This window comes from Ascaphus truei, chromosome 6, assembly GCF_040206685.1.
Source record: "Ascaphus truei isolate aAscTru1 chromosome 6, aAscTru1.hap1, whole genome shotgun sequence".
Taxonomy (NCBI): domain Eukaryota; kingdom Metazoa; phylum Chordata; class Amphibia; order Anura; family Ascaphidae; genus Ascaphus; species Ascaphus truei.
The window spans coordinates 90,994,252-91,008,354 of NC_134488.1; the positions used below are offsets into that span (position 1 = coordinate 90,994,252).

Sequence of the window (14,103 nt, forward strand, 5' to 3'; positions counted from 1 at the left end):
CATGGACCTCACTGGGGTGAGCGTCCTGCCTGAAATACTTGAGCTAACTCTGCAGTACAATATTAAACATTCACATAACCCGAATATGAACTTTTTTTTTTTTTCACGGCAATTATGGACAATAGTTTTCGTCATAAGAGACTATACTTGGCAACCAAATTTTGTTGCTCTCTATTAGGGAACTATTTTGAGAAATAAAAGTCTAGCACACATTCTTATAACCCAGGATATGCTAAATATACTCACAAAACCAGACAGTTTCTATTACCTCCCTGGGTTTTTCTACTCTAGAATATGAACCTCATTATATATTTACCAACCGAAAATGGCATTTTTTCCTATATTGTAAGCTACCAATATATATATATATATATATATATATATATATTTTTTTTTTTATAAACTACAGCCTTGTAATCTTAAGGGCCATCAACCCTGTATAGTAATTTGTAGTTTAGCTACATTTTCAACACAGAGAACCAATATAACATTGCAATATTTCAAAATGCTTATTCTAGAGGCCTAATATAGCATAACTACACTAGCTTATTTGCAAAGTTAAGTGACATAGTCCACTCATATAACATAAAAATCGGTCATTCCCAAACATTTTTCCTTTTTTTTTTCTTGACTTCCAGTCCATTACATCTTCTGACTTCATTTCAACACCCGCTGCAACCTGCAAATGACTGGACTGTTTCTTTAGCTTCTGACGGAACTCTGGGGCCAGATAGTCTTTGTCTTTATATTGTGGCCCAGAGTGGCGAGATCCGGAAAAATTCAAGGCCAGCGTTGACCTTCGTCGCTTTTGCTTTGCAACCTTTGAACCTTTATGGTACTTCTTACTGCCATGTATTTTCTCACGATCATCACTCTCAGAGATTTGGGATTTTCCCTTTGGGGCAATTATATGGTACTTAGAAGATGAAGCACTGATTACCTGGAGCACCTTCACATTGATGGAGCTCTCACTAACCCCGGCTGTACCCTGTGGCATTTCACCTTTGCAGTCGGCAGGCATATAGTCTTGGGCCTCTCTTTCCTGAGGCCTACATTTATTCAGGCGGAAGTACCGCTGGATAACCAGTGACGCATTTCTCAAGGTTTGATAGCGAATCCTGTTCTGTGTCATCCTAGTCAGAGACTGGATTTTTATAGTAGCTCCTTTCATAATGAGGAATCTGTTTCGTACCATGCGGGCACAGTAGAATGATTGAAGAACACAGGCTGCTTTATTCCGGTGATTGAACTGACGAATTTTCATCCCTCTGTAGGCAGCCTGTAAGTTGATAGTTGCGGCGCGTTTACGCCGATAATTTTCTCTTTCCCTTCTTCCTTGGATAAGAGCTTTGCAGTGCTTCTGAATTATTCTAATGCTTTTCTCCTTTTTCAAAACGTTAAGTTCCTCCGCGAGAGAATTCTGTTTTGTGCATACATGTCGCAATTCTGTTCTCAGAGCGTCCATTTCTTCCTGGTGCTGGCTCTGAGCGTGCATCAATGCATTCTGTAGTGCTTCCTGCACTCCTAATTTTTCCTGAGTCAACTGTTTCTTTACTTTTTCTGCTTGGTCAGTCAAATCTGAATTTTCCTATTTCAGACTCTCATTTTCTTGCTTTACAGTCTCTAACTCACTTAGGGCAATCTCATGGGTTTGCTTCAACATTCCCAGCTCTGTGTTCAGACCGTGGCCCTCCAGGCGTGAGTTTTGCACCTCTGTGCTGAGCGTGTGAACCTCTTGTAGAGCCTTCCCGTATTTCTGTTTTAGGATAGCAATCGATTTGTCAGACTTAATCTGTTTTTCATCCATGGTGGCAATTACGGTGTTGGCCTTTTCCAGCCTAGTCATCACCTCTTCCAGCTCACTCCGTAAGAGAGACTCTGTTTTCTTCAAAGCCTTGTACTCCTGTAAAGCTGGAAGTATACACCTCTGTAACTCGGCGTTCGCTTCTCGCACCTTATTGTTAGATTCTTGCTCCTTCTTCCAACATTCTCGCTCCTTCACCAAATCCTGCCACAGGACTTCATAATTATGGCGGGCAGCTTGGAGTGCAGAAACCAAAGCCTCTTTATCCTGGTTCAAGGATTCAGCTTCCCTTTGTTCCTCCTTTTCCTTTGCCACTGTTCCCGTGACAATTCTGCCGGTCACTCCGGTCTGCAGCACATCTCGGCGCCTTTCTGACGCATGTCCTGACAGCGCAGGTACAAGTGGCTCGGTCACTTCCCCTGTGACTTGAGGAACAGTTTTCTTTTTCTTCTTCTTTCTTTTTGCTTTATTAGCTCCAGAGATATCAGTGGTACTGGGCAGACACTCACTGGTATCAGCTTCCACATCTTGCTTGCACTCATAGGGCGTTGCTTGCTTTTGCAGCTGTTTGTCTTTGAAAATTTTGGGGCACACATCTTCCATGTGACCTACTTTATGACAGGCCCAGCATACTAAATTCATCTGTGGGTACGGCTCTCCTCCAGGGGCCACATACGAGTCGTCGTCATCATCATCGTATGGCCTGAAGGGACACTGTTTTTCATGATTATGTACATTACAAAACAAACATTTCATGTCGGCCATTCTAGAAACCCGGCAGGGACAATTTGCTAGCTGCAATTTCACTCACTTCAGCAACTTACATACAGCACTTGCTAGCTGCAAATTCACTCACTTCAGCAAAAGGCATTAGCTTTACAAACAGCACTTGGTAGATGCAAAAAAAATTTTGTTTTCTTCAGCAAAACATTTTGGTTTTCTGTTTGGGTTCAGGGTACTATTGCATCCACACTTCGCACATTCTCTGTGTATGCTAGAAGCACAACCTATATACACAGTGGGACAGACTTCACTCATAGCATCTGTATTTTACTTCAGCTGGGTGGCCATTTTAAAACCCCGCATTTATTTGCAAACCCACTGACTTTAGTGTCGACACGCATTCTCCACCATATGTGACAAACGCCCCTCTTTTGTAGCGCTGACGTCTGTCTGGGTTCTTCCCGACACAGTCTTCTAGGGTTAATTATACAACATACAGGATCATGCATAGTATTATATTGCTTAACTCAGGCTTCTGTCTGCTTTATTTTCATCCAAGTAAGGGACTGCAGCTTTAACATGTGTAGGCAAGAGGCACTCAGACATTTTCATTCAGTGGTTCACTTATATCAGTGTCATAGCACTTCACACAGTGTCACTTTTAAGAAATAAAAACCAAATCATATAAAGAAATCCTATCCCTTTCAGGGAACTAACTACACATCAGAATCAGCCTCTAACTGCGAACTAACTGGGCCAACTAACCTGGTTCCTCAGCTTAAAACAATGCCCTCTCATTTAGGGTCACTAGATACAGCACAGTCTTTTCGTGGTGGGAACACGGTCCCAAGTGTCCAGGCAAATCCTCTGGTACTGTGATACTTGGAGGGGCCGTCCACCCCAAACTGGATTCCGGGGAGCAGCGATACCCCCAGCCTCCAGGCTCTAAGGAGAGAGAGTGAAATGCAAACCTCTCTGTTCTAAATACCTGTGCATGTGATTAGAAGAGCAGGTGAGGGAGAACTAGACCCATTGTAATCTGTGGTCTGGATTTTCCATACAGCAGCCTGAGTTAATGTGAAGCTGTGGAATGGACCATTTTTAACTATTCCTGCACTTTCTGACCTAAAATGGGGCAGAAAGCTGCCTAACATCTTTGGACTATGTCACTATATATATATATATATATATATATATATATATATATATATATATATATATATATATATATATATTTAGGCACTGTACCGTGTATAGGTGTCATTGGATGTGCACTGAGCTCTGTCTGTGTTTCATGTTCTGTCTCTGGTTTTAAATAGCTGTCTGTCAGCTTAATTTAATATACCAGTAATTAATTTTGTGATGCCTAATAAATTGAGATTTCTGTCTTAGATTTAGTAAACAAATGAAATGTGTTGGCTACATTAATGTTTACTTAATATGATAATATTGTTTTCCTCTTTTGGGCTAACCATATGTAGCCAGATCCCCCTCTGTGCGTTGGGACCCCATCCCTGTAAACACCTTTGTGGCTGGTTGTGGAGTTGCGAGGGTGCGGACGCGTGTGCGCCTTCCGGTGTGCGTGTGGCAGTGATCGGCAGGTGTCGGGACTGCAGGGGTCAGCCGGTGGTTGCACAGGGTGTGCGCATCGAAGGAGACTCCCGGCGGCTCCCGTGCAGGGCGCCGCCATCTTGTGCGAGTTCGCACATGCGCAGTTGGAGCTCCAGCGGCAGTACCAGTTGCGCATGCACGAGGACAAGTGCGCGAAGGGCTAGCCTACAAGGGAAGGCTCTTGGAAGGGACTACAAATCCCATGAGCCTCAGCAGCGCCCCACATGACGCCAGGGAGCCAATAGGGCTGAAGTATCTCCCTGCTCTCAGGGATGGATACAATTTCGCGCGCTGAGCCACGCCAGTCAGGACCAGGTAGAGCTAGGGGTAGGAGGTGAGGCCCCAGTGAGGTCCTGAGCCATATTACCAGCTTGTTGTGCTATAGGGACAGGCCCTAGATAGGGACACTGTCCCATTATCTGTTTGGTAGTCAGGAACACAGTGCTACGCAGCGCAGCCCTGCAAGGTGGGTTCTGGACTCAGAACGCCACCAAAGACACAGAGACTTACGGTGATATTATCCACGCCGGAATTCACCCCACGCGGTGGCGGAAGACAACGTAGGACCGGACGGAATCCCTTTTGTAGTCTGCGGAACCCGGGGCCGGAGTCCCGGGCAGGTATCATTCTACAAGTGCACCAACACTGTACAGCAATGCAAGAAGCATGAGCAAAACAATGAAATTAGCCCCTCCAAAAGCGCTAACCTACACTAAACTAAGTGATAACAATTTGTGCTAAAACAACGATAAGTGCTCGTGCAACATCAAAATAAAATGACTTGCACAATGCTGTGATAAACAATGGGAAAAAAAGCAGCTAGGTGACAATAATAACAGGTAATTCCAAAACCTGATACAAAATAGTGAACAAACAAATATAAAGTCCCCAGCGCTAAAGTCCAAGATACCGTGATCTTTAAGGCAGTCTCTAGTCTTTAAGATGGTAGTTGGGCTCTGGTTTAGATGCTCCAGATGGGATAGATGTCCTTGATGTAGATGGATACACCGTCTGAAATAACAGATAAGCAGACACACCTGATTGCGCAGTGTGTTATAGCAGTCAGAGCCCTATCTGAGATGTGAAAGAATCCTACTCACATAATCAACGCCAATATGTTCAGTGGAGAGGATCTGTGCTTGCTCCCCTTCTAATTCGCTCCTCACACGAACCCCACGTGGAGACAGCTTACAGGAGACAGCTTACAGGATACACCCTCTATCTTCAATGGCATCGGGGATGCGTCCGTTAACGACACCTCCACCAAAGTGAGACAGGAATACGTACAAGATAGTGTAGTATGAACAGACCTTTAATGCTTAAAACACTATAAAACGTAATAAAATACACTCACATGGTGCAATAACAGATGGTATTGCTCAATATGCCGTCCGCAGCTTGCATTTCCTAACACCACACCGGAGAGTATCACTGCACACAGACACGCTGTCGACTTGGCGTGTGACGTCAGTGCTTTAGGAAGCTCTCCCTGCGGCAGGACTACAGTGGCTGGGATGGTTCAATGACTAAGCTCCTCCTCCCTACGCGTTTCGTGACACGTGGTCACTTCGTCAGGGGATGGTGGAGCTTAGTGTGTGATGCCTTATATGCAAACCCAAATGGAGAGATCCTCCTACTAGGGGTGGGGCTTAGCTGCAATGTTGATCAAGGAGGATCAGCTCTGACACTAACAGCGTGATCGGGGTTAATGCCTTGCCATACTGCATATAAACACCCTCATATTATGCAATGAATGAGAACAATACAACGGATAAATTAAGAACCAATAAAATAAAATATAAAACAATCATACTTATATATAAACAGCCATGAATTATCATGGTATAGATCACATTTTATAAAATTAATATATTCAATAAATGCAATCCCTGAATGTTTTACATAAAATATCCCACTCTGCTTGGCAAGGATAGATTAAGAGTCCTTCAAAAAGGCTGCAAGGTCAAACTCAATGTTAAGGCCTAGGGGGGTCAAGGTCTTAAGTGTGTAGATCCAATAACTTTCTCTTTTGGAGACTTTATTGAGCCTGTCCCCCCCACGCCAACTGCTTTTGGGATTATCAATCCCTATACATACTAAACCCTCTGGACTCTGTTGGTGGTGTATTCTGAAATGGTTTGAGACACTATGTGTCTCGAGACCCCTCTTAATATTGTAAACATGTTCTGCGAACCTTCGTTTGAGGGGTCTCCCCGTGCGGCCCACATATTGGAGTCCGCACGGGCATTCCAGCAAATAGACACAGAAATTTGTTTTACAATTAATGAAGGTTTTTATGTTAAAGTTTTTTCCTGTTACATTAGATTTAAAAGTCTTTGTTTTTTTACTGTGTTTACAACCAATACAGCTTTGGCATGTATAGTAGCCTTTAAGATCATTTAACCATGTTACATGGTGATCTCTCAGGCCATCTAACGGACAGCTGGGTGATAAGGAGGATTTCAAATTCTTTGCTCTTTTAAACACTATTTTAGGTTTACTGGGTAGGATGCTCTTAAGAATTGGATCTCTTTGGAGAATGCCCCAATGTTTGATCAGCGTCTTAGATATAATGGGAGCTATACCACTATACTGTGTGATGAAAAATGGAAACTTGGCCTGACCATTCTCAGCCATTTTCTCTTTTCCACACAGCAAGGACGCTCTATCAGTTTTATTAACCTCTTTGATCGCAAGATCCAATTCTTGGTTTTTATACTCCCGTTCGATGAATTTGGTTTTCAACTCCTTAATTTGCTGTTGGTACACAGAGTTTTCCGAACAATTCCTCCTAATTCTAAGTGCTTGCCCCTTGGGGATGTTACGCAACCAATTGGGGTGATGGTGACTGGATGCCAAAAGGTAAGTGTTGGCATCAACCTCTTTATGGAAGGTTTTAGTGTGAATGATGCCATTTACTACATAAAGGGAGAGGTCAAGAAAGTTTATTGAAGTTTTATCCTGATTGAACGTGAATCTAAGATTCCGCGTATTGTCGTTCAAATATAATTTGAATTCCTCCAGTCGGTCCAGTGGCCCCCTCCAGACACACAGCACATCGTCGATGTATCTTTTCCAGAGCACCAGGTTTGCACCAAATGGGTTGGAGGACCTGATATGGTCCTCCTCCCAAATGGACATAAACAAGTTTGCATAACTAGGTGCAAACCTGGTGCCCATTGCAGTGCCGCACGTCTGGAGGAAGAACCTGTGGTCATGGCTGAAGAAATTATGCGTCAGAATAAACCTGATTCCATCTAGAATGAAATTTTTTAACTTCTCATCCACTCCAATATCCTGTTCTAGGACCCTTTTGATAGCATCTAGTCCCATCTGATGGTCAATGATCGTATACAACGAGACCACATCGCAGGTAACCCAGCACATATCTTCCCCCCACGTTAGGTCCTGTACAAGATTTAATACCTGCGATGTATCCCTTAAATACGACGGGACCTGTATTACATATTTTTGAAGTAGATGATCTAGGAATTGGGAAAGGTTGGAGGTGAGGGACCGGATCCCAGAAATTATTGGGCGACCAGGGGGTCTGGTGAGACTCTTGTGGATCTTCGGCATTAACCCCGATCACGCTGTTAGTGTCAGAGCTGATCCTCCTTGATCAACATTGCAGCTAAGCCCCACCCCTAGTAGGAGGATCTCTCCATTTGGGTTTGCATATAAGGCATCACACACTAAGCTCCACCATCCCCTGACGAAGTGACCACGTGTCACGAAACGCGTAGGGAGGAGGAGCTTAGTCATTGAACCATCCCAGCCACTGTAGTCCTGCCGCAGGGAGAGCTTCCTAAAGCACTGACGTCACACGCCAAGTCGACAGCGTGTCTGTGTGCAGTGATACTCTCCGGTGTGGTGTTAGGAAATGCAAGCTGCGGACGGCATATTGAGCAATACCATCTGTTATTGCACCATGTGAGTGTATTTTATTACGTTTTATAGTGTTTTAAGCATTAAAGGTCTGTTCATACTACACTATCTTGTACGTATTCCTGTCTCACTTTGGTGGAGGTGTCGTTAACGGACGCATCCCCGATGCCATTGAAGATAGAGGGTGTATCCTGTAAGCTGTCTCCTGTAAGCTGTCTCCACGTGGGGTTCGTGTGAGGAGCGAATTAGAAGGGGAGCAAGCACAGATCCTCTCCACTGAACATATTGGCGTTGATTATGTGAGTAGGATTCTTTCACATCTCAGATAGGGCTCTGACTGCTATAACACACTGCGCAATCAGGTGTGTCTGCTTATCTGTTATTTCAGACGGTGTATCCATCTACATCAAGGACATCTATCCCATCTGGAGCATCTAAACCAGAGCCCAACTACCATCTTAAAGACTAGAGACTGTCTTAAAGATCACGGTATCTTGGACTTTAGCGCTGGGGACTTTATATTTGTTTGTTCACTATTTTGTATCAGGTTTTGGAATTACCTGTTATTATTGTCACCTAGCTGCTTTTTTTCCCATTGTTTATCACAGCATTGTGCAAGTCATTTTATTTTGATGTTGCACGAGCACTTATCGTTGTTTTAGCACAAATTGTTATCACTTAGTTTAGTGTAGGTTAGCGCTTTTGGAGGGGCTAATTTCATTGTTTTGCTCATTTTTGTGTTCCTTAAACCCTCAGCAGCAAACCACACAACATATGGCACTGTTCACCAATAGAGCACTGAGGGGACAGACCTTAGCCGGCTTCTTTAATGATGCCAATGACCTTATGGAAACAGATAAGGAAAGCCTGGAAACTCAGTTTTCCAAGCTAGAAAAATTACTGACACAGGAGATGAGGCAGATCTGGGAAACATTTACTCTCAAGCAGTATCTTGAGAATAAAAGGATTCCCAGAGGACTCAGAGTCCTGAAACCACCAACATCTGACTGTGAAGATGAGGAATTCCTGAAAGAATGGAATTGTATACTAGACACATGCTCAGTCAATCTCATGTTACACCTTATCAAGCGTAGGGCAGTTACACTGGAAGCTCTGGATGGGCAAATAAATTCCATTAAAGAACAGTTGGAACCCTTCATAGAGCTTCCAGAGTATAAAAGCCTAGAAGAAAAGACATCGTCACGGATTGATAAGGTTGAAAAAGAGGTGAAATTGACAAAGCATAAAAAATTCATCAGGGACAAAAAGGACTATGATGAAAATAGACAGAGGAATTGGAAAATAGAAAAGATAATTACAATTGTAGAAGCAGAAACGGGAGGTCATGAGATAGATCAATTATCCGGCACACCTAGAGGTAGGATAGATTCCACCAGGAGTGAAAAAACAGAGGATATATCAGTGGAAAGGAAAGGAGAATCTTTAATTAAAGTCAATAAACTTAGCTCTAACCCAGGTAAAGGAAAAAAGAAGTCAAATAAGCAAGATCAAAGAGATCAAAGTTTGCATAAAAGTTTTCCAGAAGAACAACACCACGTAGGGTATGAATATAGGGACAGATCTCCGGTTGACAGAAAACATGAGGGCCATCACTATCGTGAAAGATCACCTTTAGATAGGACCCATAGAGATAACTATGAGACAAATACTCAAAATAAAAATTCTTTTTTAGAACAACGCCAGGGCAGAGCACCAATGCGGGAACCGTGGAGAGACACAAGAGTCAAACCAGACAGGCACGAACAAGTAAGGGTAGAAAAGAAAAGGCAGAGATTGGAAGAGTTCGAGGAAAAAGAGGAGGCACAAGGAAGAGAAAGGGAAAAAAGAAGGCCAAACCAGAAAAGGGATTGGTAAAGAGCAATGTGTTTAATATAAGTAGCATTGATCTTAAATCTGTAGAGCTAGATGTGCTATCTCGAGGGTTGAACTTTGCCCCAGTAAGCGGACCCAACATGTTCAACATCTATGTTGATGTCCATAGATTTCTGAGGAAAATTTCCCTCAAGAAATACTATCTTAAGGACGCAGTAAGTAGATCTGTGATACTACCCAACACCAATCCAATAGTGACAAAACCTCCCCTCACTCCCTTTAAAAAACCTTCCACCTTCTACCCAAGAGGTATGAAGGGAAACTTTGTAGATACCTTTGCCGAAATGGTAATTTCTGACTTAGAGGAAGCCAGTAATGATTTCAAATGCCGCAAACAAAACCTAAGTAAGGAAGAAAAGGCGGCAGTTAAATCTCTTGAGTCCAATTCCCAGATAGTAATTAAATCAGCCGACAAAGGGGGAGGAGTCGTGGTGATGAACTCCTCTTATTACAGAGAGGAATCCCTTAGAATTCTGGAAGATAACGCCACCTATCAGGTATTAGAGTCTAATCCAACAGACTCTTTCAGAGAAGAGATGGCAGCTCTTTTGGATCAGGGTCTTCGGGATGACATTATTAGCACCAGGGAAATGGAATTCATTATGATTGAACAGCCCAGAATCCCAGTGTTTTATTTCATCCCGAAGATCCACAAGAGTCTCACCAGACCCCCTGGTCGCCCAATAATTTCTGGGATCCGGTCCCTCACCTCCAACCTTTCCCAATTCCTAGATCATCTACTTCAAAAATATGTAATACAGGTCCCGTCGTATTTAAGGGATACATCGCAGGTATTAAATCTTGTACAGGACCTAACGTGGGGGGAAGATATGTGCTGGGTTACCTGCGATGTGGTCTCGTTGTATACGATCATTGACCATCAGATGGGACTAGATGCTATCAAAAGGGTCCTAGAACAGGATATTGGAGTGGATGAGAAGTTAAAAAATTTCATTCTAGATGGAATCAGGTTTATTCTGACGCATAATTTCTTCAGCCATGACCACAGGTTCTTCCTCCAGACGTGCGGCACTGCAATGGGCACCAGGTTTGCACCTAGTTATGCAAACTTGTTTATGTCCATTTGGGAGGAGGACCATATCAGGTCCTCCAACCCATTTGGTGCAAACCTGGTGCTCTGGAAAAGATACATCGACGATGTGCTGTGTGTCTGGAGGGGGCCACTGGACCGACTGGAGGAATTCAAATTATATTTGAACGACAATACGCGGAATCTTAGATTCACGTTCAATCAGGATAAAACTTCAATAAACTTTCTTGACCTCTCCCTTTATGTAGTAAATGGCATCATTCACACTAAAACCTTCCATAAAGAGGTTGATGCCAACACTTACCTTTTGGCATCCAGTCACCATCACCCCAATTGGTTGCGTAACATCCCCAAGGGGCAAGCACTTAGAATTAGGAGGAATTGTTCGGAAAACTCTGTGTACCAACAGCAAATTAAGGAGTTGAAAACCAAATTCATCGAACGGGAGTATAAAAACCAAGAATTGGATCTTGCGATCAAAGAGGTTAATAAAACTGATAGAGCGTCCTTGCTGTGTGGAAAAGAGAAAATGGCTGAGAATGGTCAGGCCAAGTTTCCATTTTTCATCACACAGTATAGTGGTATAGCTCCCATTATATCTAAGACGCTGATCAAACATTGGGGCATTCTCCAAAGAGATCCAATTCTTAAGAGCATCCTACCCAGTAAACCTAAAATAGTGTTTAAAAGAGCAAAGAATTTGAAATCCTCCTTATCACCCAGCTGTCCGTTAGATGGCCTGAGAGATCACCATGTAACATGGTTAAATGATCTTAAAGGCTACTATACATGCCAAAGCTGTATTGGTTGTAAACACAGTAAAAAAACAAAGACTTTTAAATCTAATGTAACAGGAAAAAACTTTAACATAAAAACCTTCATTAATTGTAAAACAAATTTCTGTGTCTATTTGCTGGAATGCCCGTGCGGACTCCAATATGTGGGCCGCACGGGGAGACCCCTCAAACGAAGGTTCGCAGAACATGTTTACAATATTAAGAGGGGTCTCGAGACACATAGTGTCTCAAACCATTTCAGAATACACCACCAACAGAGTCCAGAGGGTTTAGTATGTATAGGGATTGATAATCCCAAAAGCAGTTGGCGTGGGGGGGACAGGCTCAATAAAGTCTCCAAAAGAGAAAGTTATTGGATCTACACACTTAAGACCTTGACCCCCCTAGGCCTTAACATTGAGTTTGACCTTGCAGCATTTTTGAAGGACTCTTAATCTATCCTTGCCAAGCAGAGTGGGATATTTTATGTAAAACATTCAGGGATTGCATTTATTGAATATATTAATTTTATAAAATGTGATCTATACCATGATAATTCATGGCTGTTTATATATAAGTATGATTGTTTTATATTTTATTTTATTGGTTCTTAATTTATCCGTTGTATTGTTCTCATTCATTGCATAATATGAGGGTGTTTATATGCAGTATGGCAAGGCATTAACCCCGATCACGCTGTTAGTGTCAGAGCTGATCCTCCTTGATCAACATTGCAGCTAAGCCCCACCCCTAGTAGGAGGATCTCTCCATTTGGGTTTGCATATAAGGCATCACACACTAAGCTCCACCATCCCCTGACGAAGTGACCACGTGTCACGAAACGCGTAGGGAGGAGGAGCTTAGTCATTGAACCATCCCAGCCACTGTAGTCCTGCCGCAGGGAGAGCTTCCTAAAGCACTGACGTCACACGCCAAGTCGACAGCGTGTCTGTGTGCAGTGATACTCTCCGGTGTGGTGTTAGGAAATGCAAGCTGCGGACGGCATATTGAGCAATACCATCTGTTATTGCACCATGTGAGTGTATTTTATTACGTTTTATAGTGTTTTAAGCATTAAAGGTCTGTTCATACTACACTATCTTGTACGTATTCCTGTCTCACTTTGGTGGAGGTGTCGTTAACGGACGCATCCCCGATGCCATTGAAGATAGAGGGTGTATCCTGTAAGCTGTCTCCTGTAAGCTGTCTCCACGTGGGGTTCGTGTGAGGAGCGAATTAGAAGGGGAGCAAGCACAGATCCTCTCCACTGAACATATTGGCGTTGATTATGTGAGTAGGATTCTTTCACATCTCAGATAGGGCTCTGACTGCTATAACACACTGCGCAATCAGGTGTGTCTGCTTATCTGTTATTTCAGACGGTGTATCCATCTACATCAAGGACATCTATCCCATCTGGAGCATCTAAACCAGAGCCCAACTACCATCTTAAAGACTAGAGACTGCCTTAAAGATCACGGTATCTTGGACTTTAGCGCTGGGGACTTTATATTTGTTTGTTCACAATGCAAGAAGCATGCCTAAAAGGGCGGGGGTATCACTTGGGGACACTTATGTGGTAGAGTGACCAAGGGCCCTTTGTAGTACACTTGGACACGGTGTGGGGGTACCCGGTGGTTGGGAAGGATAATAATCTCAACGAGAGCGAGTATTGTTAAGATCAATATAGAGTATAAGTATACTTATGTGCATGTGTTCAGTAAAGACCGTTCTGTTTATACCAGTGAGTATTAGTGTGTTGTGTCCTGTGAGGGACTCCTCCCGCTCCGTCGGGATCCCTCTCAAGTGGAGGCGTTGCACCTCGAGATGTTGTGATATATATATGTCCCCCAGGCTCTCCATGCAGAGGCTTAGGCTCCTGAGGGCCACACAGGTAAATACAGCATTAGTAGCATCTGTATTCGCAGGGAATACCCGTTACACATATATAATGAGGAAGATAAATGAGAAGATCTGTATTGTATTGTTTACTGGTTGGAAATGAGTTTTGTACATCTCCATTTACTATGTGGCTGGCTGTATGTTTGAAAGGCAAAATGTAGGCGCACTGAAATATACCTGTGCAGGCTGCATCTATGTAGTAACCTTAGTTTCGCCATCTTTGGCTACGTCTGCGTCTGCCTGTGATGAGATGAGGGATTTATTGAGCAAGTTGGAGAAGTTAGGATGGAGTTATACTTGTGTGTTGGTGCAGGTCTATGTATTAAGAAATGTGCCGCTTGCATTACTTTTCTTAATGATTTTTTAATGTGTCAGTTTTCTCCGTCATCTTAAAGTTGGCGTAAGACTTTTTTTTAGCACAGTAAATTCTTCTTAAATACTTTTAATAATGAAAT

The 14,103-nt window shown here is 43.0% G+C and overlaps 1 protein-coding gene across 5 annotated transcripts in view; it reads left to right on the top strand.

The window, feature by feature from the left end:
• Positions 1-14,103, top strand: part of KAZN (kazrin, periplakin interacting protein) — a 411,605-nt gene that overhangs the window by 150,611 nt on the left and 246,891 nt on the right. The gene's annotated exons all lie outside the window — the stretch shown is intronic.